At 46.8% G+C, this 23,391-nt stretch overlaps 18 non-coding genes and 50 pseudogenes across 18 annotated transcripts; all 68 read left to right on the top strand.

The window, feature by feature from the left end:
• Nucleotides 1-32: 32 nt before the first annotated feature.
• LOC136769309 (uncharacterized) lies at nucleotides 33-151 on the top strand (annotated as a pseudogene).
• Nucleotides 152-360: 209 nt separating this feature from the next.
• On the top strand, nucleotides 361-479 carry LOC136769368 (uncharacterized; annotated as a pseudogene).
• Nucleotides 480-692: 213 nt separating this feature from the next.
• Nucleotides 693-810, top strand: LOC136769219 (5S ribosomal RNA). The gene has a single exon (XR_010822177.1). It is a non-coding gene; the product is annotated as a 5S ribosomal RNA (ribosomal RNA).
• Nucleotides 811-1,026: 216 nt separating this feature from the next.
• On the top strand, nucleotides 1,027-1,145 carry LOC136769227 (5S ribosomal RNA). The gene has a single exon (XR_010822185.1). It is a non-coding gene; the product is annotated as a 5S ribosomal RNA (ribosomal RNA).
• Nucleotides 1,146-1,370: 225 nt separating this feature from the next.
• On the top strand, nucleotides 1,371-1,489 carry LOC136769398 (uncharacterized; annotated as a pseudogene).
• Nucleotides 1,490-1,699: 210 nt separating this feature from the next.
• Nucleotides 1,700-1,818, top strand: LOC136769596 (uncharacterized; annotated as a pseudogene).
• Nucleotides 1,819-2,032: 214 nt separating this feature from the next.
• Nucleotides 2,033-2,151, top strand: LOC136769384 (uncharacterized; annotated as a pseudogene).
• A 217-nt stretch (nucleotides 2,152-2,368) lies between these two features.
• On the top strand, nucleotides 2,369-2,487 carry LOC136768885 (uncharacterized; annotated as a pseudogene).
• A 211-nt stretch (nucleotides 2,488-2,698) lies between these two features.
• LOC136769388 (uncharacterized) lies at nucleotides 2,699-2,817 on the top strand (annotated as a pseudogene).
• A 210-nt stretch (nucleotides 2,818-3,027) lies between these two features.
• Nucleotides 3,028-3,146, top strand: LOC136769446 (uncharacterized; annotated as a pseudogene).
• A 226-nt stretch (nucleotides 3,147-3,372) lies between these two features.
• LOC136769618 (uncharacterized) lies at nucleotides 3,373-3,491 on the top strand (annotated as a pseudogene).
• A 216-nt stretch (nucleotides 3,492-3,707) lies between these two features.
• Nucleotides 3,708-3,826, top strand: LOC136769345 (uncharacterized; annotated as a pseudogene).
• A 221-nt stretch (nucleotides 3,827-4,047) lies between these two features.
• Nucleotides 4,048-4,166, top strand: LOC136769559 (uncharacterized; annotated as a pseudogene).
• Nucleotides 4,167-4,381: 215 nt separating this feature from the next.
• LOC136769252 (5S ribosomal RNA) lies at nucleotides 4,382-4,500 on the top strand. The gene has a single exon (XR_010822209.1). It is a non-coding gene; the product is annotated as a 5S ribosomal RNA (ribosomal RNA).
• Nucleotides 4,501-4,723: 223 nt separating this feature from the next.
• LOC136769601 (uncharacterized) lies at nucleotides 4,724-4,842 on the top strand (annotated as a pseudogene).
• Nucleotides 4,843-5,050: 208 nt separating this feature from the next.
• Nucleotides 5,051-5,169, top strand: LOC136768905 (uncharacterized; annotated as a pseudogene).
• Nucleotides 5,170-5,393: 224 nt separating this feature from the next.
• On the top strand, nucleotides 5,394-5,512 carry LOC136769272 (5S ribosomal RNA). The gene has a single exon (XR_010822228.1). It is a non-coding gene; the product is annotated as a 5S ribosomal RNA (ribosomal RNA).
• A 209-nt stretch (nucleotides 5,513-5,721) lies between these two features.
• LOC136769091 (5S ribosomal RNA) lies at nucleotides 5,722-5,840 on the top strand. Its single transcript, XR_010822071.1, has one exon. It is a non-coding gene; the product is annotated as a 5S ribosomal RNA (ribosomal RNA).
• A 209-nt stretch (nucleotides 5,841-6,049) lies between these two features.
• On the top strand, nucleotides 6,050-6,168 carry LOC136769665 (uncharacterized; annotated as a pseudogene).
• A 214-nt stretch (nucleotides 6,169-6,382) lies between these two features.
• LOC136769634 (5S ribosomal RNA) lies at nucleotides 6,383-6,501 on the top strand. Its single transcript, XR_010822288.1, has one exon. It is a non-coding gene; the product is annotated as a 5S ribosomal RNA (ribosomal RNA).
• Nucleotides 6,502-6,717: 216 nt separating this feature from the next.
• LOC136769549 (uncharacterized) lies at nucleotides 6,718-6,836 on the top strand (annotated as a pseudogene).
• Nucleotides 6,837-7,055: 219 nt separating this feature from the next.
• On the top strand, nucleotides 7,056-7,174 carry LOC136769279 (5S ribosomal RNA). The gene has a single exon (XR_010822235.1). It is a non-coding gene; the product is annotated as a 5S ribosomal RNA (ribosomal RNA).
• A 210-nt stretch (nucleotides 7,175-7,384) lies between these two features.
• On the top strand, nucleotides 7,385-7,503 carry LOC136769573 (uncharacterized; annotated as a pseudogene).
• A 214-nt stretch (nucleotides 7,504-7,717) lies between these two features.
• Nucleotides 7,718-7,836, top strand: LOC136769075 (uncharacterized; annotated as a pseudogene).
• A 211-nt stretch (nucleotides 7,837-8,047) lies between these two features.
• LOC136769474 (uncharacterized) lies at nucleotides 8,048-8,166 on the top strand (annotated as a pseudogene).
• Nucleotides 8,167-8,393: 227 nt separating this feature from the next.
• On the top strand, nucleotides 8,394-8,512 carry LOC136769653 (uncharacterized; annotated as a pseudogene).
• Nucleotides 8,513-8,721: 209 nt separating this feature from the next.
• LOC136769691 (uncharacterized) lies at nucleotides 8,722-8,840 on the top strand (annotated as a pseudogene).
• A 211-nt stretch (nucleotides 8,841-9,051) lies between these two features.
• On the top strand, nucleotides 9,052-9,170 carry LOC136769317 (uncharacterized; annotated as a pseudogene).
• A 225-nt stretch (nucleotides 9,171-9,395) lies between these two features.
• On the top strand, nucleotides 9,396-9,514 carry LOC136769306 (uncharacterized; annotated as a pseudogene).
• A 209-nt stretch (nucleotides 9,515-9,723) lies between these two features.
• Nucleotides 9,724-9,842, top strand: LOC136769437 (uncharacterized; annotated as a pseudogene).
• A 210-nt stretch (nucleotides 9,843-10,052) lies between these two features.
• LOC136769375 (uncharacterized) lies at nucleotides 10,053-10,170 on the top strand (annotated as a pseudogene).
• Nucleotides 10,171-10,385: 215 nt separating this feature from the next.
• LOC136769086 (5S ribosomal RNA) lies at nucleotides 10,386-10,504 on the top strand. The gene has a single exon (XR_010822069.1). It is a non-coding gene; the product is annotated as a 5S ribosomal RNA (ribosomal RNA).
• Nucleotides 10,505-10,733: 229 nt separating this feature from the next.
• Nucleotides 10,734-10,852, top strand: LOC136769316 (uncharacterized; annotated as a pseudogene).
• Nucleotides 10,853-11,061: 209 nt separating this feature from the next.
• On the top strand, nucleotides 11,062-11,180 carry LOC136768925 (uncharacterized; annotated as a pseudogene).
• Nucleotides 11,181-11,390: 210 nt separating this feature from the next.
• On the top strand, nucleotides 11,391-11,509 carry LOC136769327 (uncharacterized; annotated as a pseudogene).
• Nucleotides 11,510-11,719: 210 nt separating this feature from the next.
• Nucleotides 11,720-11,838, top strand: LOC136769026 (5S ribosomal RNA). The gene has a single exon (XR_010822061.1). It is a non-coding gene; the product is annotated as a 5S ribosomal RNA (ribosomal RNA).
• Nucleotides 11,839-12,066: 228 nt separating this feature from the next.
• LOC136769587 (uncharacterized) lies at nucleotides 12,067-12,185 on the top strand (annotated as a pseudogene).
• A 209-nt stretch (nucleotides 12,186-12,394) lies between these two features.
• Nucleotides 12,395-12,513, top strand: LOC136769428 (uncharacterized; annotated as a pseudogene).
• A 210-nt stretch (nucleotides 12,514-12,723) lies between these two features.
• LOC136769427 (uncharacterized) lies at nucleotides 12,724-12,842 on the top strand (annotated as a pseudogene).
• Nucleotides 12,843-13,052: 210 nt separating this feature from the next.
• Nucleotides 13,053-13,171, top strand: LOC136769325 (uncharacterized; annotated as a pseudogene).
• Nucleotides 13,172-13,381: 210 nt separating this feature from the next.
• On the top strand, nucleotides 13,382-13,500 carry LOC136769015 (5S ribosomal RNA). Its single transcript, XR_010822060.1, has one exon. It is a non-coding gene; the product is annotated as a 5S ribosomal RNA (ribosomal RNA).
• Nucleotides 13,501-13,727: 227 nt separating this feature from the next.
• LOC136769262 (5S ribosomal RNA) lies at nucleotides 13,728-13,846 on the top strand. Its single transcript, XR_010822219.1, has one exon. It is a non-coding gene; the product is annotated as a 5S ribosomal RNA (ribosomal RNA).
• A 209-nt stretch (nucleotides 13,847-14,055) lies between these two features.
• Nucleotides 14,056-14,174, top strand: LOC136769426 (uncharacterized; annotated as a pseudogene).
• Nucleotides 14,175-14,384: 210 nt separating this feature from the next.
• LOC136769581 (uncharacterized) lies at nucleotides 14,385-14,503 on the top strand (annotated as a pseudogene).
• A 541-nt stretch (nucleotides 14,504-15,044) lies between these two features.
• Nucleotides 15,045-15,163, top strand: LOC136768918 (uncharacterized; annotated as a pseudogene).
• Nucleotides 15,164-15,384: 221 nt separating this feature from the next.
• On the top strand, nucleotides 15,385-15,503 carry LOC136768981 (5S ribosomal RNA). Its single transcript, XR_010822054.1, has one exon. It is a non-coding gene; the product is annotated as a 5S ribosomal RNA (ribosomal RNA).
• Nucleotides 15,504-15,723: 220 nt separating this feature from the next.
• On the top strand, nucleotides 15,724-15,842 carry LOC136769558 (uncharacterized; annotated as a pseudogene).
• Nucleotides 15,843-16,057: 215 nt separating this feature from the next.
• LOC136769251 (5S ribosomal RNA) lies at nucleotides 16,058-16,176 on the top strand. The gene has a single exon (XR_010822208.1). It is a non-coding gene; the product is annotated as a 5S ribosomal RNA (ribosomal RNA).
• A 216-nt stretch (nucleotides 16,177-16,392) lies between these two features.
• On the top strand, nucleotides 16,393-16,511 carry LOC136769483 (uncharacterized; annotated as a pseudogene).
• Nucleotides 16,512-16,719: 208 nt separating this feature from the next.
• LOC136768904 (uncharacterized) lies at nucleotides 16,720-16,838 on the top strand (annotated as a pseudogene).
• Nucleotides 16,839-17,062: 224 nt separating this feature from the next.
• Nucleotides 17,063-17,181, top strand: LOC136769271 (5S ribosomal RNA). The gene has a single exon (XR_010822227.1). It is a non-coding gene; the product is annotated as a 5S ribosomal RNA (ribosomal RNA).
• Nucleotides 17,182-17,390: 209 nt separating this feature from the next.
• On the top strand, nucleotides 17,391-17,509 carry LOC136769090 (5S ribosomal RNA). Its single transcript, XR_010822070.1, has one exon. It is a non-coding gene; the product is annotated as a 5S ribosomal RNA (ribosomal RNA).
• Nucleotides 17,510-17,718: 209 nt separating this feature from the next.
• Nucleotides 17,719-17,837, top strand: LOC136769664 (uncharacterized; annotated as a pseudogene).
• A 214-nt stretch (nucleotides 17,838-18,051) lies between these two features.
• LOC136769518 (5S ribosomal RNA) lies at nucleotides 18,052-18,170 on the top strand. Its single transcript, XR_010822277.1, has one exon. It is a non-coding gene; the product is annotated as a 5S ribosomal RNA (ribosomal RNA).
• Nucleotides 18,171-18,386: 216 nt separating this feature from the next.
• LOC136769547 (uncharacterized) lies at nucleotides 18,387-18,505 on the top strand (annotated as a pseudogene).
• Nucleotides 18,506-18,724: 219 nt separating this feature from the next.
• Nucleotides 18,725-18,843, top strand: LOC136769278 (5S ribosomal RNA). The gene has a single exon (XR_010822234.1). It is a non-coding gene; the product is annotated as a 5S ribosomal RNA (ribosomal RNA).
• Nucleotides 18,844-19,053: 210 nt separating this feature from the next.
• On the top strand, nucleotides 19,054-19,172 carry LOC136768910 (uncharacterized; annotated as a pseudogene).
• A 214-nt stretch (nucleotides 19,173-19,386) lies between these two features.
• Nucleotides 19,387-19,505, top strand: LOC136769074 (uncharacterized; annotated as a pseudogene).
• Nucleotides 19,506-19,720: 215 nt separating this feature from the next.
• On the top strand, nucleotides 19,721-19,839 carry LOC136769639 (uncharacterized; annotated as a pseudogene).
• Nucleotides 19,840-20,050: 211 nt separating this feature from the next.
• Nucleotides 20,051-20,169, top strand: LOC136769314 (uncharacterized; annotated as a pseudogene).
• Nucleotides 20,170-20,396: 227 nt separating this feature from the next.
• Nucleotides 20,397-20,515, top strand: LOC136768967 (uncharacterized; annotated as a pseudogene).
• A 209-nt stretch (nucleotides 20,516-20,724) lies between these two features.
• Nucleotides 20,725-20,843, top strand: LOC136769690 (uncharacterized; annotated as a pseudogene).
• Nucleotides 20,844-21,053: 210 nt separating this feature from the next.
• Nucleotides 21,054-21,172, top strand: LOC136769004 (5S ribosomal RNA). Its single transcript, XR_010822059.1, has one exon. It is a non-coding gene; the product is annotated as a 5S ribosomal RNA (ribosomal RNA).
• Nucleotides 21,173-21,383: 211 nt separating this feature from the next.
• Nucleotides 21,384-21,502, top strand: LOC136769501 (uncharacterized; annotated as a pseudogene).
• Nucleotides 21,503-21,727: 225 nt separating this feature from the next.
• Nucleotides 21,728-21,846, top strand: LOC136769541 (uncharacterized; annotated as a pseudogene).
• A 209-nt stretch (nucleotides 21,847-22,055) lies between these two features.
• Nucleotides 22,056-22,174, top strand: LOC136769436 (uncharacterized; annotated as a pseudogene).
• Nucleotides 22,175-22,748: 574 nt separating this feature from the next.
• On the top strand, nucleotides 22,749-22,868 carry LOC136769689 (uncharacterized; annotated as a pseudogene).
• A 214-nt stretch (nucleotides 22,869-23,082) lies between these two features.
• On the top strand, nucleotides 23,083-23,201 carry LOC136769508 (uncharacterized; annotated as a pseudogene).
• Nucleotides 23,202-23,391: the final 190 nt, after the last annotated feature.

Genomic DNA, 23,391 nt, shown 5'->3' with positions numbered 1-23,391 from the left:
CTTTAAGAGACATCATGCAGCCAGGCCTCTCGGCTTGCGGCCACACCGTCCTGAATGCGCCCGATCTCGTCAGATCTCGGAAGCTAAACGGGGCAGGGCCTGGTCAGTACTTGGATGGGAGACATCCTAGAAATACCAGGTGCTGCAAGCTTTTTACGTCTCCTGGGTAACTTCATCGTAGCTCTTAATACTCTCTTTCTGTCTCCAGGAGATATAATTGAAGAATTGTACACGTACCCGGCTACTTTCAACACCCTTTGCTGCACTGGTATATTTCCCTCTATTTTTCTTTTTTTTTTTGCTGGCAGTTCCGTCAATACCCGCCAGCCTTTAAGAGACATCATGCAGCCAGACATCTCGGCTTGCGGCCACACCGTCCTGAACGCGCCCGATCTCGTCAGATCTCGGAAGCTAAACGGGGCAGGACCTGGTCAGTACTTGAATGTGAGACCTCCTGGAAATACCTGGTGCTGCAAGCTTTTACGTCTCCTGGGTAACTTTATCGTAGCTCTTAATACTCTCTATCTGTCTGGAGGAGATATAATTGAAGTATTGTACACGTTCTCGGCTACTTTCAACACCCATTGCTGCACTGATATTTTTCCCTCCATTTTTCTTTTTTTTTTTTTTTTGCTGGAAGTTCCGTCAATACCCGCCAACCTTTAAGAGACATCATGCAGCCAGACATCTCGGCTTGCGGCCACACCGTCCTGAACGCGCCCGATCTCGTCAGATCTCGGAAGCTAACGGGGCAGGGCCTGGTCAGTACTTGGATGGGTGACCTCCTGGAAATACCAGGTGCTGCAAGCTTTTTACGTCTCCTGGGTAACTTCATCATAGCTCTTAATACTCTCTTTCAGTATGTAGGAGATATTATTGAAGAATTGTACACGTACCCGGCTACTTTCAAAACCCTTTGCTACACTGATATTTTTCCCTCCATTTTTCTTTTTTCTTTTTTTTTTTGCTGGAAGTTCCGTCAATACCCGCCAACCTTTAAGAGACATCATGCAGCCAGGCCTTTCGGCTTGTGGCCACACCGTCCTGAATGCGCCCGATCTCGTCAGATCTCGGAAGCTAAACGGGGCAGGACCTGGTCAGTACTTGGATGGGAGACCTCCTAGAAATACCAGGTGCTGCAAGCTTTTCACGTCTCCTGGGTAACTTCATCATAGCTCTTAATACTCTCTCTCTGTCTGGAGGAGATATAATTGAAGTATTGTACACGTACCCAGCTACTGTCAACACCCTTTGCTGCACTGATATTTTTCCATCCATTTTTCTTTTTTCGTTTTTTCTTTTTTTTTTTTGCTGGAAGTTCCGTCAATACCCGCCAACCTTTAAGAGACATCATGCAGCCAGGCCTTTCGGCTTGTGGCCACACCGTCCTGAATGCGCCCGATCTCGTCAGATCTCGGAAGCTAAACGGGGCAGGGCCTGGTCAGTACTTGGATGGGAGATCTCCTAGAAATACCAGGTGCAGCAAGCTTTTTACGTCTCCTGGGTAACTTCATCGTAGCTCTTAATACTCTCTTTCTGTCTCCAGGAGATATAATTGAAGAATTGTACACGTACCCGGCTACTTTCAACACCCTTTGCTGCACTGGTATATTTCCCTCTATTTTTCTGTTTTTTTTTTGCTGGCAGTTCCGTCAATACCCGCCAGCCTTTAAGAGACATCATGCAGCCAGGCATCTCGGCTTGCGGCCACACCATCCTGAACGCGCCCGATCTCGTCAGATCTCGGAAGCTAAACGGGGCAGGACCTGGTCAGTACATGAATGTGAGACCTCCTGGAAATACCTGGTGCTGCTAGCTTTTACGTCTCCTGGGTAACTTTATCGTAGCTCTTAATACTCTCTATCTGTCTGTAGGAGATATAATTGAAGTATTGTACACGTATCCAGCTACTGTCAACACCCTTTGCTGCACTGATATTTTTCCATCCATTTTTCTTTTTTTTTTTTTTTTTGCTGGAAGTTCCGTCAATACCCGCCAACCTTTACGAGACATCATGCAGCCAGGCCTCTCGGCTTGCGGCCACACCGTCCTGAACGCGCCCGAATTCGTAAGATCTCGGAAGCTAAACGGGGCAGGACCTGGTCAGTACTTGGATGGGAGACCTCCTGGAAATACCTGGTGCTGCAAGCTTTTACGTCTCCTGGGTAACTTTATCGTAGCTCTTAATTCTCTCTTTCTGTCTGGAGGAGATATAATTGAAGAATTGTACACGTACCCAGCTACTGTCAACACCCTTTGCTGCACTGATATTTTTCCCTCCATTTTTCTCTTTTTTTTTTTTTTTTTTGCTGGAAATTCCGTCAATACCCGCCAGCCTTTAAGAGACATTATGCAGCCAGACATCTCGGCTTGCGGCCACACCGTCCTGAACGCGCTCGATCTTGTCAGATCTCGGAAGCTAAACGGGGCAGGACCTGGTCAGTACTTAAATGTGAGACCTCCTGGAAATACCAGGTGCTGCCAGCTTTTTACGTCTCCTGGGGAACTTCATCGTAGCTCTTAATACTCTATTTCTGTCTGGAGGAGATATAATTGAAGAATTGTACACGTACCTGGCTACTTTCAACACCCTTTGCTGCACTGATATTTTTACCACCATTTCTCTTTTTTTTTATTTGCTGTATGTTCCGTCAAAACCCGCCAACCATTAAGAGACATCATGCAGCCAGGCCTCTTGGCTTGCAGCCACACCGTCCTGAACGCCCCCGATCTCATCAGATCTTGGAATTTAAACGGGGCAGGGCCTGGTCAGTACTTGGATGGGAGACCTCCTAGAAATACCAGGTGCTGCAAGCTTTTTACGTCTCCTGGGTAACTTCATCGTAGCTCTTAATACTCTCTTTCTGTCTCCAGGAGATATAATTGAAGAATTGTACACGTACCCGGCTACTTTCAACACCCTTTGCTGCACTGGTATATTTCCCTCTATTTTTCTTTTTTTTTTTTGCTGGCAGTTCCGTCAATACCCGCCAGCCTTTAAGAGACATCATGCAGCCAGGCATCTTGGCTTGCGGCCACACCATCCTGAATGCGCCCGATCTCGTCAGATCTCGGAAGCTAAACGGGGCAGGACCTGGTCAGTACTTGAATGTGAGACCTCCTGGAAATACCTGGTGCTGCTAGCTTTTACGTCTCCTGGTTAACTTTATCGTAGCTCTTAATACTCTCTATCTGTCTGGAGGAGATATAATTGAAGTATTGTACACGTATCCAGCTACTGTCAACACCCTTTGCTGCACTGATATTTTTCCATCCATTTTTCTTTTTTTTTTTTTTTTTTTTTTTTTTTTTGCTGGAAGTTCCGTCAATACCCGCCAACCTTTAAGAGACATCATGCAGCCAGGCCTCTCGGCTTGCGGCCACACCGTCCTGAACGCGCCCGAATTCGTAAGATCTCGGAAGCTAAACGGGGCAGGACCTGGTCAGTACTTGAATGTGAGACCTCCTGGAAATACCAGGTGCTGCAAGCTTTTTACGTCTCCTGGGTAACTTCATCGTAGCTCTTAATACTCTCTATCTGTCTGGAGGAGATATAATTGAAGTATTGTACACGTACCCAGCTACTGTCAACACCATTTGCTGCACTGATATTTTTCCATCCACTTTTCTTTTTTTTTTTTTTTTTTGCTGGAAGTTCCGTCAATACCCGCCAACCTTTAAGAGACATCATGGAGCCAGGCCTCTCGGCTTGCGGCCACACCGTCCTGAATGCGCCCGATCTCGTCAGATCTCGGAAGCTAAAGGGGGCAGGACCTGGTCAGTACTTGGATGGGAGACCTCCTAGAAATACCAGGTGCTGCAAGCTTTTTACGTCTCCTGGGTAACTTCATCGTAGCTCTTAATACTCTCTTTCTGTCTCCAGGAGATATAATTGAAGAATTGTACACGTACCCGGCTACTTTCAACACCCTTTCCTGCACTGATATTTTTCCCTCCATTTTTCTATTTTTTTTTTTTTTTCTTTTTGCTGGAAATTCCGTCAATACCCGCCAGCCTTTAAGAGACATCATGCAGCCATGCATCTCGGCTTGCGGCCACACCATCCTGAACGCGCCCGATCTCGTCAGATCTCGGAAGCTAAACGGGGCAGGACCTGGTCAGTACATGAATGTGAGACCTCCTGGAAATACCTGGTGTTGCAAGCTTTTACGTCTTCTGGGTAACTTTATCGTAGCTCTTAATACTCTCTATCTGTCTGGAGGAGATATAATTGAAGTATTGTACACGTACCCAGCTACTGTCAACACCATTTGCTGCACTGATATTTTTCCATCCATTTTTCTTTTTTTTTTTTTTTTTTGCTGGAAGTTCCGTCAATACCCGCCAACCTTTGAGAGTCATCATGCAGCCAGGCCTTTCGGTTTGCGGCCACACCGTCCTGAATGCGCCCGATCTCGTCAGATCTCGGAAGCTAAACGGGGCAGGGCCTGGTCAGTACTTGGATGGGAGACTTCCTAGAAATACCAGGTGCTGCAAGCTTTTTACGTCTCCTGGGTAACTTCATCGTAGCTCTTAATACTCTCTTTCTGTCTCCAGGAGATATAATTGAAGAATTGTACACGTACCCGGCTACTTTCAACACCCTTTCCTGCACTGATATTTTTCCCTCCATTTTTCTATTTTTTTTTTTTTTTTTTTTTTTGCTGGAAATTCCGTCAATACCCGCCAGCCTTTAAGAGACATCATGCAGCCATGCATCTCGGCTTGCGGCCACACCATCCTGAACGCGCCCGATCTCGTCAGATCTCGGAAGCTAAACGGGGCAGGATCTGGTCAGTACATGAATGTGAGACCTCCTGGAAATACCTGGTGCTGCAAGCTTTTACGTCTTCTGGGTAACTTTATCGTAGCTCTTAATACTCTCTTTCTGTCTCCAGGAGATATAATTGAAGAATTGTACACGTACCCGGCTACTTTCAACACCCTTTGCTGCACTGGTATATTTCCCTCTATTTTTCTTTTTTTTTTTCCTGGCAGTTCCGTCAATACCCGCCAGCCTTTAAGAGACATCATGCAGCCAGGCATCTCGGCTTGCGGCCACACCATCCTGAACGCGCCCGATCTCGTCAGATCTCGGAAGCTAAACGGGGCAGGACCTGGTCAGTACATGAAAGTGAGACCTCCTGGAAATACCTAGTGCTGCAAGCTTTTACGACTCCTGGGTAACTTTATCGTAGCTCTTAATACTCTCTCTCTGTCTGGAGGAGATATAATTGAAGTATTGTACACGTATCCAGCTACTGTCAACACCCTTTGCTGCACTGATATTTTTCCATCCATTTTTCTTTTTTCTTTTTTTCGTTTTTTTTTTTGCTGGAAGTTCCGTCAATACCCGCCAACCTTTAAGAGACATCATGCAGCCAGGCCTTTCGGCTTGCGGCCACACCGTCCTGAATGCGCCCAATCTCGTCAGATCTCGGAAGCTAAACGGGGCAGGGCCTGGTCAGTACTTGGATGGGAGACCTCCTAGAAATACCAGGTGCTGCAAGCTTTTTACGTCTCCTGGGTAACTTCATCGTAGCTCTTAATACTCTCTTTCTGTTTCCAGGAGATATAATTGAAGAATTGTACACGTACCCGGCTACTTTCAACACCCTTTGCTGCACTGGTATATTTCCCTCTATTTTTCTTTTTTTTTTTGCTGGCAGTTCCGTCAATACCCGCCAGCCTTTAAGAGACATCATGCAGCCACGCATCTCGGCTTGCGGCCACACCATCCTGAACGCGCCCGATCGCGTCAGATCTCGGAAGCTAAACGGGGCAGGGCCTGGTCAGTACTTGGATGGGAGACCTCCTAGAAATACCAGGTGCTGCAAGCTTTTTACGTCTCCAGGGTAACTTCATCGTAGCTCTTAATACTATCTTTCTGTCTCCAGGAGATATAATTGAAGAAGTGTACACGTACCCGGCTACTTTCAACACCCTTTGCTGCACTGGTATATTTCCCTCTATTTTTCTTTTTTTTTTTGCTGGCAGTTCCGTCAATACCCGCCAGCCTTTAAGAGACATCATGCAGCCAGGCATCTCGGCTTGCGGCCACACCATCCTGAACGCGCCCGATCTCGTCAGATCTCGGAAGCTAAACGGGGCAGGACCTGGTCAGTACATGAATGTGAGACCTCCTGGAAATACCTCGTGCTGCAAGCTTTTACGTCTCCTGGGTAACTTTATCGTAGCTCTTAATACTCTCTATCTGTCTGGAGGAGATATAATTGAAGTATTGTACACGTACCCAGCTACTGTCAACACCCTTTGCTGCACTGATATTTTTCCATCCATTTTTTTTTTTTTTTTTTTTTTTGCTGGAAGTTCCGTCAATACCCGCCAACCTTTAAGAGACATCATGCAGCCAGGCCTCTCGGCTTGCGGCCACACCGTCCTGAATGCGCCCGATCTCGTCAGATCTCGGAAGCTAAACGGGACAGGGCCTGGTCAGTACTTGGATGGGAGACCTCCTAGAAATACCAGGTGCTGCAAGCCTTTTACGTCTCTTGGGTAACTTCATCGTAGCTCTTAATACTCTCTTTCTGTCTCCAGGAGATATAATTGAAGAATTGTACACTTACTAGGCTACTTTCAACACCCTTTGCTGCAATGATATTTTTCCCTCCATTTTTCTTTTTATTTTATTTTTTTGCTGGAAGTTCCGTCAATATCCGCCAGCCTTTAAGAGACATCATGCAGCCAGGCCTCTTGGCTTGTAGTCACACCGTCCTGAACGCGCCCGATCATATCAGATTTCGGAAGCTAAACGGGGCAGGGCCTGGTCAGTACTTGGATGTGTGACCTCCTGGAAATACCAGGTGCTGCAAGCTTTTTACGTCCCCTGGGTAACTTCATCGTAGCTCTTTATACTCTCTATCTGTCTGGAGGAGATATAATTGAAGAATTGTACACGTACCCGGCTACTTTCAACACCCTTTGCTGCACTGATATTTTTCCCTCCATTTTCCTTTTTTTTTTGTTTTTTTTTTGCTGGAAGTTCCGTCAATACCCGCCAGCCTTTAAGAGACATCATGCAGCCAGGCCTCTTGGCTTGCGGCCACACCGTCCTGAACGCGCCCGATCTCGTCAGATCTCGGAAGGTAAACGGGGCAGGGCCTGGTCAGTACTTGGATGGCTGACCTCCTAGAAATACCAGGTGCTGCAAGCTTTTTACGTCTCCTGGGTAACTTCATCGTAGCTCTTAATACGCTCTTTCTGTCTGGAGGAGATATAATTCAAGTATTGTACACGTACCCGGCTACTTTCAACACCCTTTGCTGCACTGGTATTTCTCCCTCCATTTCTCTTTTTTTTTATTGCTGGCAGTTCCGTCAATACCCGCCAGCCTTTAAGAGACATCATGCAGCCAGGCATCTCGGCTTGCGGCCACACCGTCCTGAACGCGTCCGATCTCGTAAGATCTCGGAAACTGAGTGGGGCAGGGCCTGGTCAGTACTTGGATGGGAGACCTCCTGGAAATACCAGGTGCTGCAAGCTTTTTACGTCTGCTGGGTAAGTTTATCGTAGCTCTTAATACTCTCTTTCTGTCTGGAGGAGATATAATTGAAGTATTGTACACGTACCCGGCTACTTTCAACACCCATTGCTGCACTGATATTTTTCCCTCCATTTTTCTTTTTTTTTTTTTTTTGCTGGAAGCTCCGTCAATACCCGCCAACCATTAAGACACATCATGCAGCCAGGCCTCTCGGCTTGCGGCCACACCGCCCTGAACACCCTCAATCTCGTCAGACCTCGGAAGCTGAACGGGGCAGTGCCTGTTCAGTACTTGCATGGGAGACCTGCTGGAAATAAAAGGTGCTGCAAGCATCTTACGTCTCCTGAGTAACTTCATCGTAGCTCTTAATACTCTCTTTCTGTTTCCAGGAGATATAATTGAAGAATTGTACACGTACCCGGCTACTTTCAACACCCTTTGCTGCACTGATATTTTTACCACCATTTCTCTTTTTTTTTATTTGCTGGATGTTCTGTCACAACCCGCCAACCATTAAGAGACATCATGCAGCCAGGCCTCTCGGCTTGCAGCCACACCGTCCTGAACGCCCCCGATCTCATCAGATCTTAGAATTTAAACGGGGCAGGGCCTGGTCAGTACTTGGATGGGTGACCTCCTGGAAATGCCAGGTGCTGCAAGCTTTTTACGTCTCCTGGGTAACTTCATCGTAGCTCTTAATACTCTCTTTCTGTCTGGAGGAGATATAATTGAAGAATTGTACACGTACCCGGCTACTTTCAAAACCCATTACTGCACTGATATTTTTCCCTCCATTTTTCTTTTTCTTTATTTATTTATTTATTTTTTTGCTGGAAGTTCCGTCAATACCCGTCAGCCTTTATGAGACATCATGCAGCCAGGCCTCTTGGCTTGCGGCCACATTGTCCTGAACGCGCCCGATCTCGTCAGATCTGGGAAGCTAAACGGGGCAGGGCCTGATCAGTACTTGGATGGGAGACCTCCAGGAAATACCTGGTACTGCAAGCTTTTAACGTCTCCTGGGAAACTTCATCGTAGCTCTTAATACTCTCTATCTGTCTGGAGGTGTTATAATTGAGGAATTGTACATGTACCCGGCTACTTTCAACAGCCTTTGCTGCACTGGTATTTTTCCCTCTATTTTTCTTTTTTTTTTTGCTGGCAGTTCCGTCAATACCCGCCAGCCTTTAAGAGACATCATGCAGCCAGGCCTCTCGGCTTGCGGCCACACCGTCCTGAACGCGCCCGATCTCGTCAGATCTCGGAATTTAAACGGGGCAGGGCCTGGTCAGTACTTTTATAGGTGACCTTCTGGAAATACGAGGTGCTGCAAACTTTTTACGTCTCCTGGGTAACTTCATCGTAGCTCTTAATTCTCTCTTTCTGTCTGGAGGAGATATAATTGAAGAGTTGTACACGTACCTGGCTACTTTCAACACCCTTTGCTGCACTGATATTTTTCCCTCCATTTCTCTTTTTTTTTATTTGCTGGATGTTCCGTCACAACCCGCCAACCATTAAGAGACATCATGCAGCCAGGCCTCTCGGCTTGCAGCCACACCGTCCTGAACGCCCCCGATCTCATCAGATCTTGGAATTTAAACGGGGCAGGGCCTGGTCAGTACTTGGATGGGTGACCTCCTGGAAATGCCAGGTGCTGCAAGCTTTTTACGTCTCCTGGGTAACTTCATCGTAGCTCTTAATACTCTCTTTCTGTCTCCAGGAGATATAATTGAAGAATTGTACACGTACCCGGCTACTTTCAAAACCCATTACTGCACTGATATTTTTCCCTCCATTTTTCTTTTTCTTTATTTATTTTTTATTTTTTGCTGGAAGTTCCGTCAATACCCGTCAGCCTTTAAGAGACATCATGCAGCCAGGCCTCTTGGCTTGCGGCCACATTGTCCTGAACGCGCCCGATCTCGTCAGATCTCGGAAGCTAAACGGGGCAGGGCCTGATCAGTACTTGGATGGGAGACCTCCAGGAAATACCTGGTGCTGCAAGCTTTTAACGTCTCCTGGGAAACTTCATCGTAGCTCTTAATACTCTCTTTCTGTCTCCAGGAGATATAATTGAAGAATTGTACACGTACCCGGCTACTTTCAACACCCTTTGCTGCACTGGTATATTTCCCTATATTTTTCTTTTTTTTTTTGCTGGCAGTTCCGTCAATACCCGCCAGCCTTTAAGAGACATCATGCAGCCAGGCGTCTCGGCTTGCGGCCACACCATCCTGAACGCGCCCGATCTCGTCAGATCTCGGAAGCTAAACGGGGCAGGACCTGGTCAGTACTTGATTGTGAGAACTCCTGGAAATACCTAGTGCTGCAAGCTTTTACGTCTCCTGGGTAACTTTATTGTTGCTCTTTATACTCTCTATCTGTCGGGAGGAGATATAATTGAAGTATTATACACGTACCCGGCTACTTTCAACACCCTTTGCTGAACTGATATTTTTACCACCATTTCTCTTTTTTTTTTTTTGCTGGAAGTTCCGTCAATACCCGCCAGCCTTTAAGAGACATCATGTAGCCAGGCCTCTCGGCTTGCGGCCACACCGTCCTAAACGCGCCTGATCTCATCAGATCTCGGAAGCTAACGGGGCAGGGCCTGGTCAGTACTTGGATGGGTGACCTCCTGGAAATACCAGGTGCTGCAAGCTTTTTACATCTCCTGGGTAACTTCATCATAGCTCTTAATACTCTCTTTCAGTCTGTAGGAGATATTATTGAAGAATTGTACACGTACCCAGCTACATTTAACACCCTTTGCTGCACTGATATTTTTCCCTCCATTTTTCTTATTTCTTTTTTTTTTGCTGGAACTTCCGTCAATACCCGCCAGCCTTTAAGAGACTTCATACATCCAGGCCTCTTGGCTTGCGGCCACACCGTCCTGAACGCGCCCGATCTCGTCAGATCTCGGAAGCTGAACGGGGCAGGGCCTGGTCAGTACTTGGATGGGTGACCTCCTGGAAATACCAGGTGCTGCAAGCTTTTTTCGTCACTTGGGTAACTTCATCGTAGCTCTTAATACTCTCTTTCTGTCTGGAGGAGATATAATTGAAGTATTGTACACGTACCTGGCTACATTTAACACCCTTTGCTGCACTGATATTTTTCCATCAATTTTTTTATATTTTTATTATTATTATTTATTTTTTCTGCTGGAAGTTCCGTCAATACCCGCCAACCATTAATAGACATCATGCAGCCAGGCCTCTTGGCTTGCAGCCACACCGTCCTGAACGCCCCCGATCTCATCAGATCTTGGAATTTAAACGGGGCAGGGCCTGGTCAGTACTTGGATGGGTGACCTCCTGGAAATGCCAGGTGCTGCAAGCTTTTTACGTCTCCTGGGTAACTTCATCGTAGCTCTTAATACTCTCTTTCTGTCTGGAGGAGATATAATTGAAGAATTGTACATGTACCCGGCTACTTTCAACACCCTTTGCTGCACTGGTATTTTTCCCTCTATTTTTCTTTTTTTTTTTTCTGGCAGTTCCGTCGATACCCGCCAGCCTTTAAGAGACATCATGCAGCCAGGCATCTCGGCTTGCGGCCACACCGTCCTGAACGTGCCCGATCTTGTCAGATCTCGGAAGCTAAACGGGGCAGGACCTGGTCAGTACTTAAATGTGAGACCTCCAGGAAATACCAGGTGCTGCCAGCTTTTTACTTCTCCAGGGGAACTTCATCGTAGCTCTTAATACTCTCTTTCTGTCTGGAGAAGATATAATTGAAGAATTGTATACGTACCCGGCTACTTTCAACACCCTTTGCTGCACTGGTATTTTTCCCTCTATTTTTCTTTTTTTTTTTTGCTGCCAGTTCCGTCAATACCCGCCAGCCTTTAAGAGACATCATGCAGCCAGGCCTCTCGGCTTGCGGCCACACCATCCTGAACGCCCCCGATCTCATCAGATCTTGGAATTTAAACGGGGCAGGGCCTGGTCAGTACTTGGATGGGTGACCTCCTGAAAATGCCAGGTGCTGCAAGCTTTTTACGTCTCCTGGGTAACTTCATCGTAGCTCTTAATACTCTCTTTCTGTCCGGAGGAGATATAATTGAAGAATTGTACACGTACCCGGCTACTTTCAAAACCCATTACTGCACTGATATTTTTCCCTCCATTTTTCTTTTTTTTTTTTGCTGCCAGTTCCGTCAATACCCGCCAGCCTTTAAGAGACATCATGCAGCCAGGCATCTTGGCTTGCGGCCACACCGTCCTGAACGCGCCCGATCTCGTCAGATCTCGGAAGCCAAACGGGGCAGGGCCTGGTCAGTACTTGGATGGGTGTCCTCCTGGAAATACCAGGTGCTGCAAGCTTTTTACGTCTCCTGGGTAACTTCATCGTAGCTCTTAATACTCTCTTTCTGTCTGGAGGAGATATAATTGAAGAATTGTACACGTACCCGGCTACTTTCAAAACCCATTACTGCACTGATATTTTTCCCTCCATTTTTCTTTTTCTTTTTTTTTTTTTTTTTTTTTTTTGCTGGAAGTTCCGTCAATACCCGCCAACCTTTAAGAGACATCATGCAGCCAAGCCTCTCGGCTTGTGGCCACACCGTCCTGAATGCGCCCGATCTCGTCAGATCTCGGATGCTAAACGGGGCAGGGCCTGGTCAGTACTTGATTGTGAGACCTCCTAGAAATACCAGGTGCTGCAAGCTTTTTACGTCACCTGGGTAACTTCATCGTAGCTCTTAATAGTCTCTTTCTGTCTGGAGGAGATATAATTCAAGTATTGTACACGTACCCGGCTACTTTCAACACCCTTTGCTGCACTGGTATTTCTCCCTCCATTTCTCTTTTTATTTTTGCTGGCAGTTCCGTCAATACCCGCCAGCCTTTAAGAGACATCATGCAGCCAGGCATCTCGGCTTGCGGCCACACCATCCTGAACGCGCCCGATCTCGTCAGATCTCGGAAACTGAATGGGGCAGGGCCTGGTCAGTACTTGGATGGGAGACCTCCTGGAAATACCAGGTGCTGCAAGCTTTTTACGTCACCTGGGTAACTTCATCGTAGCTCTTAATAGTCTCTTTCTGTCTGGAGGAGATATAATTCAAGTATTGTACACGTACCCGGCTACTTTCAACACCCTTTGCTGCACTGGTATTTTTCCCTCTATTTTTCTTTTTTTTTTTTGCTGCCAGTTCCGTCAATACCCGCCAGCCTTTAAGAGACATCATGCAGCCAGGCATCTCGGCTTGCGGCCACACCATCCTGAACGCGCCCGATCTCGTCAGATCTCGGAAACTGAATGGGGCAGGGCCTGGTCAGTACTTGGATGGGAGACCTCCTGGAAATACCAGGTGCTGCAAGCTTTTTACGTCACCTGGGTAACTTCATCGTAGCTCTTAATACTCTCTTTCTGTCCGGAGGAGATATAATTCAAGTATTGTACACGTACCCGGCTACTTTCAACACCCTTTGCTGCACTGGTATTTTTCCCTCTATTTTTCTTTTTTTTTTTTGTTGCCAGTTCCGTCAATACCCGCCAGCCTTTAAGAGACATCATGCAGCCAGGCCTCTCGGCTTGCGGCCACACCATCCTGAACGCCCCCGATCTCATCAGATCTTGGAATTTAAACGGGGCAGGGCCTGGTCAGTACTTGGATGGGTGACCTCCTGAAAATGCCAGGTGCTGCAAGCTTTTTACGTCTCCTGGGTAACTTCATCGTAGCTCTTAATACTCTCTTTCTGTCCGGAGGAGATATAATTGAAGAATTGTACACGTACCCGGCTACTTTCAAAACCCATTACTGCACTGATATTTTTCCCTCCATTTTTCTTTTTTTTTTTTGCTGGCTGTTCCGTCAATACCCGCCAGCCTTTAAGAGACATCATGCAGCCAGGCATCTTGGCTTGCGGCCACACCGTCCTGAACGCGCCCGATCTCGTCAGATCTCGGAAGCCAAACGGGGCAGGGCCTGGTCAGTACTTGGATGGGTGTCCTCCTGGAAATACCAGGTGCTGCAAGCTTTTTACGTCTCCTGGGTAACTTCATCGTAGCTCTTAATACTCTCTTTCTGTCTGGAGGAGATATAATTGAAGAATTGTACACGTACCCGGCTACTTTCAAAACCCATTACTGCACTGATATTTTTCCCTCCATTTTTCTTTTTCTTTTTTTTTTTTTTTTTTTTTTTGCTGGAAGTTCCGTCAATACCCGCCAACCTTTAAGAGACATCATGCAGCCAAGCCTCTCGGCTTGTGGCCACACCGTCCTGAATGCGCCCGATCTCGTCAGATCTCGGATGCTAAACGGGGCAGGGCCTGGTCAGTACTTGGATGGGAGACCTCCTAGAAATACCAGGTGCTGCAAGCTTTTTACGTCACCTGGGTAACTTCATCGTAGCTCTTAATAGTCTCTTTCTGTCTGGAGGAGATATAATTCAAGTATTGTACACGTACCCGGCTACTTTCAACACCCTTTGCTGCACTGGTATTTCTCCCTCCATTTCTCTTTTTATTTTTGCTGGCAGTTCCGTCAATACCCGCCAGCCTTTAAGAGACATCATGCAGCCAGGCATCTTGGCTTGCGGCCACACCATCCTGAACGCGCCCGATCTCGTCAGATCTCGGAAACTGAATGGGGCAGGGCCTGGTCAGTACTTGGATGGGAGACCTCCTGGAAATACCAGGTGCTGCAAGCTTTTTACGTCACCTGGGTAACTTCATCGTAGCTCTTAATAGTCTCTTTCTGTCTGGAGGAGATATAATTCAAGTATTGTACACGTACCCGGCTACTTTCAACACCCTTTGCTGCACTGGTATTTCTCGCTCCATTTCTCTTTTTTTTTTTTGCTGGCAGTTCCGTCAATACCCGCCAGCCTTTAAGAGACATCATGCAGCCAGACGTCTCGGCTTGCGGCCACATCATCCTGAACGCGCCCGATCTCGTCAGATCTCGGAAGCTAAACGGGGCAGGACCTGGTCAGTACTTGAATGTGAGACCTCCTGGAAATACCTGGTGCTGCAAGATTTTACGTCTCCTGGGTCACTTTATCGTAGCTCTTAATTCTCTCTTTCTGTCTGGAGGAGATATAATTGAAGTATTGTACACGTACCCAGCTACTGTCAACACCCTTTGCTGCACTGATATTTTTCCATCCATTTTTTTTTTTTTTTTTTTTTGCTGGCAGTTCCGTCAATATCCGCCAGCCTTTAAGAGACATCATGCAACCAGGCCTCTCGGCTTGCGGACACACAGTTCTGAATGAGCCCGATGTCAGAAGATCTCGGAAACTAAACGGGGCAGGACCTGGTCAGTACTTGGATGGGAGATCTTCTGGAAATACCAGGTGCTGCAAGCTTTTTACGTCTCCTGGGAAACCTCATCGTAGCTCTTAATACTCTCTTTCTGTCTGGAGAATATATAATTGAAGAATTGTACACGTACCCGGCTACTTTCAAAACCCTTTGCTGCACTGGTATTTTTCCCTCTATTTTTCTTTTTTTTTTTTGCTGGCAGTTCCGTCGATACCCGCCAGCCTTTAAGAGACATCATGCAGCCAGGCCTCTTGGCTTGAGGCCACACCGTCCTGAAGACGCAAGATCTCGTCAGATCTCGGAAGAAAAACTGGGCAGGGCCTGGTCAGTAATTGGATGGGTGACCTCCTGGAAATACCAGGTGCTGCAAGCTTTTTACATCTCCTGGGTAACTTCAGCGTAGCTCTTAATACTCTCATTCAGTCTGGAGAAGATATAATTGAAGAATTGTACATGTACCCGGCTACTTTCAACACCCTGTCCTGCACTGATATTTTTCCCTCCATTTTTCTATTTATTTATTTTTTATTTTTTGCTGGAAGTTCCGTCAATACCCGCCAGCCTTTAAGAGACATCATGCAGCCAGGCCTCTTGGCTTGCGGCCACATCGTCCTGAACACGCCCGATCTCGTCAGATCTCGGAAGCTAAACGGGGCAGGGCCTGGTCAGTACTTGGATGGGAGACCTCCTGGAAATACCTGGTGCTGCAAGCTTTTTACGTCTCCTGGGAAACTTAATCGTAGCTCTTAATACTCTCTATCTGTCTGGAGGAGATATAATTGAAGTATTGTACACGTACCCGGCTATTTTCAACAGCCATTGCTGCACTGATATTTTTCCCTCCATTTTCCATTTTTTTTTTTTTTTTTTTTTGCTGGAAGTTCCGTCAATACCCGCCAGCCTTTAAGAGACATCATGCAGCCATGCATCTCGGCTTGCGGCCACACCATCCTGAACGCGCCCGATCTCGTCAGATCTCGGAAGCTAAACGGGGCAGGACCTGGTCAGTACATGAATGTGAGACCTCCTGGAAATACCTGGTGTTGCAAGCTTTTACGTCTTCTGGGTAACTTTATCGTAGCTCTTAATACTCTCTATCTGTCTGGAGGAGATATAATTGAAGTATTGTACACGTACCCAGCTACTGTCAACACCATTTGCTGCACTGATATTTTTCCATCCATTTTTCTTTTTTTTTTTTTTTTTTGCTGGAAGTTCCGTCAATACCCGCCAACCTTTAAGAGTCATCATGCAGCCAGGCCTTTCGGTTTGCGGCCACACCGTCCTGAATGCGCCCGATCTCGTCAGATCTCGGAAGCTAAACGGGGCAGGGCCTGGTCAGTACTTGGATGGGAGACTTCCTAGAAATACCAGGTGCTGCAAGCTTTTTACGTCTCCTGGGTAACTTCATCGTAGCTCTTAATACTCTCTTTCTGTCTCCAGGAGATATAATTGAAGAATTGTACACGTACCCGGCTACTTTCAACACCCTTTCCTGCACTGATATTTTTCCCTCCATTTTTCTATTTTTTTTTTTTTTTTGCTGGAAATTCCGTCAATACCCGCCAGCCTTTAAGAGACATCATGCAGCCATGCATCTTGGCTTGCGGCCACACCATCCTGAACGCGCCCGATCTCGTCAGATCTCGGAAGCTAAACGGGGCAGGACCTGGTCAGTACATGAATGTGAGACCTCCTGGAAATACCTGGTGCTGCAAGCTTTTACGTCTTCTGGGTAACTTTATCGTAGCTCTTAATACTCTCTTTCTGTCTCCAGGAGATATAATTGAAGAATTGTACACGTACCCGGCTACTTTCAACACCCTTTGCTGCACTGGTATATTTCCCTCTATTTTTCTTTTTTTTTTTCCTGGCAGTTCCGTCAATACCCGCCAGCCTTTAAGAGACATCATGCAGCCAGGCATCTCGGCTTGCGGCCACACCATCCTGAACGCGCCCGATCTCGTCAGATCTCGGAAGCTAAACGGGGCAGGACCTGGTCAGTACATGAAAGTGAGACCTCCTGGAAATACCTAGTGCTGCAAGCTTTTACGACTCCTGGGTAACTTTATCGTAGCTCTTAATACTCTCTCTCTGTCTGGAGGAGATATAATTGAAGTATTGTACACGTATCCAGCTACTGTCAACACCCTTTGCTGCACTGATATTTTTCCATCCATTTTTCTTTTTTCTTTTTTTCTTTTTTTTTTTTGCTGGAAGTTCCGTCAATACCCGCCAACCTTTAAGAGACATCATGCAGCCAGGCCTTTCGGCTTGCGGCCACACCGTCCTGAATGCGCCCAATCTCGTCAGATCTCGGAAGCTAAACGGGGCAGGGCCTGGTCAGTACTTGGATGGGAGACCTCCTAGAAATACCAGGTGCTGCAAGCTTTTTACGTCTCCTGGGTAACTTCATCGTAGCTCTTAATACTCTCTTTCTGTTTCCAGGAGATATAATTGAAGAATTGTACATGTACCCTGCTACTTTCAACACCCTTTGCTGCACTGGTATATTTCCCTCTATTTTTCTTTTTTTTTTTGCTGGCAGTTCCGTCAATACCCGCCAGCCTTTAAGAGACATCATGCAGCCACGCATCTCGGCTTGCGGCCACACCATCCTGAACGCGCCCGATCGCGTCAGATCTCGGAAGCTAAACGGGGCAGGGCCTGGTCAGTACTTGGATGGGAGACCTCCTAGAAATACCAGGTGCTGCAAGCTTTTTACGTCTCCAGGGTAACTTCATCGTAGCTCTTAATACTATCTTTCTGTCTCCAGGAGATATAATTGAAGAAGTGTACACGTACCCGGCTACTTTCAACACCCTTTGCTGCACTGGTATATTTCCCTCTATTTTTCTTTTTTTTTTTGCTGGCAGTTCCGTCAATACCCGCCAGCCTTTAAGAGACATCATGCAGCCAGGCATCTCGGCTTGCGGCCACACCATCCTGAACGCGCCCGATCTCGTCAGATCTCGGAAGCTAAACGGGGCAGGACCTGGTCAGTACATGAATGTGAGACCTCCTGGAAATACCTCGTGCTGCAAGCTTTTACGTCTCCTGGGTAACTTTATCGTAGCTCTTAATACTCTCTATCTGTCTGGAGGAGATATAATTGAAGTATTGTACACGTACCCAGCTACTGTCAACACCCTTTGCTGCACTGATATTTTTCCATCCATTTTTTTTTTTTTTTTTTTTTTTGCTGGAAGTTCCGTCAATACCCGCCAACCTTTAAGAGACATCATGCAGCCAGGCCTCTCGGCTTGCGGCCACACCGTCCTGAATGCGCCCGATCTCGTCAGATCTCGGAAGCTAAACGGGACAGGGCCTGGTCAGTACTTGGATGGGAGACCTCCTAGAAATACCAGGTGCTGCAAGCCTTTTACGTCTCTTGGGTAACTTCATCGTAGCTCTTAATACTCTCTTTCTGTCTCCAGGAGATATAATTGAAGAATTGTACACTTACTAGGCTACTTTCAACACCCTTTGCTGCAATGATATTTTTCCCTCCATTTTTCTTTTTATTTTATTTTTTTGCTGGAAGTTCCGTCAATATCCGCCAGCCTTTAAGAGACATCATGCAGCCAGGCCTCTTGGCTTGTAGTCACACCGTCCTGAACGCGCCCGATCATATCAGATTTCGGAAGCTAAACGGGGCAGGGCCTGGTCAGTACTTGGATGTGTGACCTCCTGGAAATACCAGGTGCTGCAAGCTTTTTACGTCCCCTGGGTAACTTCATCGTAGCTCTTTATACTCTCTATCTGTCTGGAGGAGATATAATTGAAGAATTGTACACGTACCCGGCTACTTTCAACACCCTTTGCTGCACTGATATTTTTCCCTCCATTTTCCTTTTTTTTTTGTTTTTTTTTTGCTGGAAGTTCCGTCAATACCCGCCAGCCTTTAAGAGACATCATGCAGCCAGGCCTCTTGGCTTGCGGCCACACCGTCCTGAACGCGCCCGATCTCGTCAGATCTCGGAAGGTAAACGGGGCAGGGCCTGGTCAGTACTTGGATGGCTGACCTCCTAGAAATACCAGGTGCTGCAAGCTTTTTACGTCTCCTGGGTAACTTCATCGTAGCTCTTAATACGCTCTTTCTGTCTGGAGGAGATATAATTCAAGTATTGTACACGTACCCGGCTACTTTCAACACCCTTTGCTGCACTGGTATTTCTCCCTCCATTTCTCTTTTTTTTTATTGCTGGCAGTTCCGTCAATACCCGCCAGCCTTTAAGAGACATCATGCAGCCAGGCATCTCGGCTTGCGGCCACAACGTCCTGAACGCGTCCGATCTCGTAAGATCTCGGAAACTGAGTGGGGCAGGGCCTGGTCAGTACTTGGATGGGAGACCTCCTGGAAATACCAGGTGCTGCAAGCTTTTTACGTCTGCTGGGTAAGTTTATCGTAGCTCTTAATACTCTCTTTCTGTCTGGAGGAGATATAATTGAAGTATTGTACACGTACCCGGCTACTTTCAACACCCATTGCTGCACTGATATTTTTCCCTCCATTTTTCTTTTTTTTTTTTTTTTGCTGGAAGCTCCGTCAATACCCGCCAACCATTAAGACACATCATGCAGCCAGGCCTCTCGGCTTGCGGCCACACCGCCCTGAACACCCTCAATCTCGTCAGACCTCGGAAGCTGAACGGGGCAGTGCCTGTTCAGTACTTGCATGGGAGACCTGCTGGAAATAAAAGGTGCTGCAAGCATCTTACGTCTCCTGAGTAACTTCATCGTAGCTCTTAATACTCTCTTTCTGTCTGGAAGAGATATAATTGAAGAATTGTACACGTACCCGGCTACTTTCAACACCCTTTGCTGCACTGATATTTTTCCCTCCATTTTTCTTTTTTCTTTTTTTGTTGCTGGCAGTTCCGTCAATACCCGCCAGCCATTAAGAGACATCATGCAGCCAGGCCTCTCGGCTTGCGGCCACACCGTCCTGAACGCGCCCGATCTCGTCAGATCTCGGAATTTAAACGGGGCAGGGCTTGGTCAGTACTTTTATGGGTGACCTTCTGGAAATACGAGGTGCTGCAAACTTTTTACGTCTCCTGGGTAACTTCATCGTAGCTCTTAATTCTCTCTTTCAGTCTGGAGGAGATATAATTGAAGAGTTGTACACGTACCTGGCTACTTTCAACACCCTTTGCTGCACTGATATTTTTACCACCATTTCTCTTTTTTTTTATTTGCTGGATGTTCTGTCACAACCCGCCAACCATTAAGAGACATCATGCAGCCAGGCCTCTCGGCTTGCAGCCACACCGTCCTGAACGCCCCCGATCTCATCAGATCTTGGAATTTAAACGGGGCAGGGCCTGGTCAGTACTTGGATGGGTGACCTCCTGGAAATGCCAGGTGCTGCAAGCTTTTTACGTCTCCTGGGTAACTTCATCGTAGCTCTTAATACTCTCTTTCTGTCTGGAGGAGATATAATTGAAGAATTGTACACGTACCCGGCTACTTTCAAAACCCATTACTGCACTGATATTTTTCCCTCCATTTTTCTTTTTCTTTATTTATTTATTTATTTCTTTGCTGGAAGTTCCGTCAATACCCGTCAGCCTTTAAGAGACATCATGCAGCCAGGCCTCTTGGCTTGCGGCCACATTGTCCTGAACGCGCCCGATCTCGTCAGATCTGGGAAGCTAAACGGGGCAGGGCCTGATCAGTACTTGGATGGGAGAGCTCCAGGAAATACCTGGTACTGCAAGCTTTTAACGTCTCCTGGGAAACTTCATCGTAGCTCTTAATACTCTCTATCTGTCTGGAGGTGTTATAATTGAGGAATTGTACATGTACCCGGCTACTTTCAACAGCCTTTGCTGCACTGGTATTTTTCCCTCTATTTTTCTTTTTTTTTTTGCTGGCAGTTCCGTCAATACCCGCCAGCCTTTAAGAGACATCATGCAGCCAGGCCTCTCGGCTTGCGGCCACACCGTCCTGAACGCGCCCGATCTCGTCAGATCTCGGAATTTAAACGGGGCAGGGCCTGGTCAGTACTTTTATAGGTGACCTTCTGGAAATACGAGGTGCTGCAAACTTTTTACGTCTCCTGGGTAACTTCATCGTAGCTCTTAATTCTCTCTTTCTGTCTGGAGGAGATATAATTGAAGAGTTGTACACGTACCCGGCTACTTTCAACAGCCTTTGCTGCACTGATATTTTTCCCTCCATTTCTCTTTTTTTTTTTTGCTGGCTGTTCCGTCAATACCCGCCAGCCTTTAAGAGACATCATGCAGCCAGGCATCTTGGCTTGCGGCCACACCGTCCTGAACGCGCCCGATCTCGTCAGATCTCGGAAGCCAAACGGGGCAGGGCCTGGTCAGTACTTGGATGGGTGTCCTCCTGGAAATACCAGGTGCTGCAAGCTTTTTACGTCTCCTGGGTAACTTCATCGTAGCTCTTAATACTCTCTTTCAGTCTGGAGGAGATATAATTGAAGAATTGTACACGTACCTGGCTACTTTCAACACCCTTTGCTGCACTGATATTTTTACCACCATTTCTCTTTTTTTTTATTTGCTGGATGTTCCGTCACAACCCGCCAACCATTAAGAGACATCATGCAGCCAGGCCTCTCGGCTTGCAGCCACACCGTCCTGAACGCCCCCGATCTCATCAGATCTTGGAATTTAAACGGGGCAGGGCCTGGTCAGTACTTGGATGAGTGACCTCCTGGAAATGCCAGGTGCTGCAAGCTTTTTACGTCTCCTGGGTAACTTCATCGTAGCTCTTAATACTCTCTTTCTGTCTGGAGGAGATATAATTGAAGAATTGTACACGTACCCGGCTACTTTCAAAACCCATTACTGCACTGATATTTTTCCCTCCATTTTTCTTTTTCTTTATTTATTTTTTATTTTTTGCTGGAAGTTCCGTCAATACCCGTCAGCCTTTAAGAGACATCATGCAGCCAGGCCTCTTGGCTTGCGGCCACATTGTCCTGAACGCGCCCGATCTCGTCAGATCTCGGAAGCTAAACGGGGCAGGGCCTCATCAGTACTTGGATGGGAGACCTCCAGGAAATACCTGGTGCTGCAAGCTTTTAACGTCTCCTGGGAAACTTCATCGTAGCTCTTAATACTCTCTTTCTGTCTCCAGGAGATATAATTGAAGAATTGTACACGTACCCGGCTACTTTCAACACCCTTTGCTGCACTGGTATATTTCCCTATATTTTTCTTTTTTTTTTTGCTGGCAGTTCCGTCAATACCCGCCAGCCTTTAAGAGACATCATGCAGCCAGGCGTCTCGGCTTGCGGCCACACCATCCTGAACGCGCCCGATCTCGTCAGATCTCGGAAGCTAAACGGGGCAGGACCTGGTCAGTACTTGATTGTGAGAACTCCTGGAAATACCTAGTGCTGCAAGCTTTTACGTCTCCTGGGTAACTTTATTGTTGCTCTTTATACTCTCTATCTGTCGGGAGGAGATATAATTGAAGTATTATACACGTACCCGTCTACTTTCAACACCCTTTGCTGCACTGATATTTTTCCCTCCATTTTTCTTTTTCTTTTTATTTTTTTATTTTTTTTTGCTGGAAGTTCCGTCAATACCCGCCAGCCTTTAAGAGACATCATGCAGCCAGGTCTCTTGGCTTGCGAACACACAGTCCTGAACGCGCCCGATCTCGGAAGATCTCGGAAACTAAATGGGGCAGGACCTGGTCAGTACTTGGATGGGAGATCTTCTTGAAATACCAGGTGCTGCCAGCTTTTTACGTCTCCTGGGGAACTTCATCGTAGCTCTTAATACTCTCTTTCTGTCTGGAGAATATATAATTGAAGAATTGTACACGTACCCGGCTACTTTCAAAACCCTTTGCTGCACTGGTATTTTTCCCTCTATTTTTTTATATTTTTATTATTATTATTTATTTTTTCTGCTGGAAGTTCCGACAATACCCGCCAACCTTTAAGAGACATCATGCAGCCAGGCGTCTTGGCTTGTGTGCCACACCATCCTGAATGCGCCCGATCTCGTCAGGTCTCGGAAGCTAAACGGGGCAGGTCCTGATCAGTACTTGGAAGGGAGACCTCCTGGAAATACCAGGTGCTGCAAGCTTATTACGTCACTTGGGTAACTTCATCGTAGCTCTTAATACTCTTTCTGTATGGAGGAGATATAATTGAAGAATTGTACACGTACCCGGCTACTTTCACCACTCTTTGCTGCAGTGATATTTTTCCCTCCATTTTTCTTATTTCTTATTTTTTTTGCTGGAAGTTCCATCAATACCCGCCAGCCTTTAAGAGACATCATGCAGCCAGACCTCTTTGTTTGCGGCCACACCGTCCTGAACGTGCCCGATTTCGTCAGATCTCGGTACCTAAACGGGGCAGGGCCTGGTCTGTACTTGGATGGGAGACCTCCTGGAAATACCAGGTGCTGCAAGCTTTTTACGTCTCCTAGGGAACTTCATCGTAGCTCTTAATACTCTCTTTCTGTCTGGAGGAGATATAATTGAAGAATTGTACACGTACCCGGCTACTTTCAACACCCTTTCCTGCACTGATATTCTTCCATCCATTTTTCTATTTTTTTTATTATTTTTTTTTGCTTGAAGTTCCGTCAATACCCGCCAGCC

This window comes from Amia ocellicauda, chromosome 14 (assembly GCF_036373705.1).
Source record: "Amia ocellicauda isolate fAmiCal2 chromosome 14, fAmiCal2.hap1, whole genome shotgun sequence".
Lineage (NCBI taxonomy): Eukaryota > Metazoa > Chordata > Actinopteri > Amiiformes > Amiidae > Amia > Amia ocellicauda.
The sequence above is the reverse complement of the archived record's forward strand: the minus strand, read 5'-3'. Positions and strand labels throughout refer to the sequence as shown.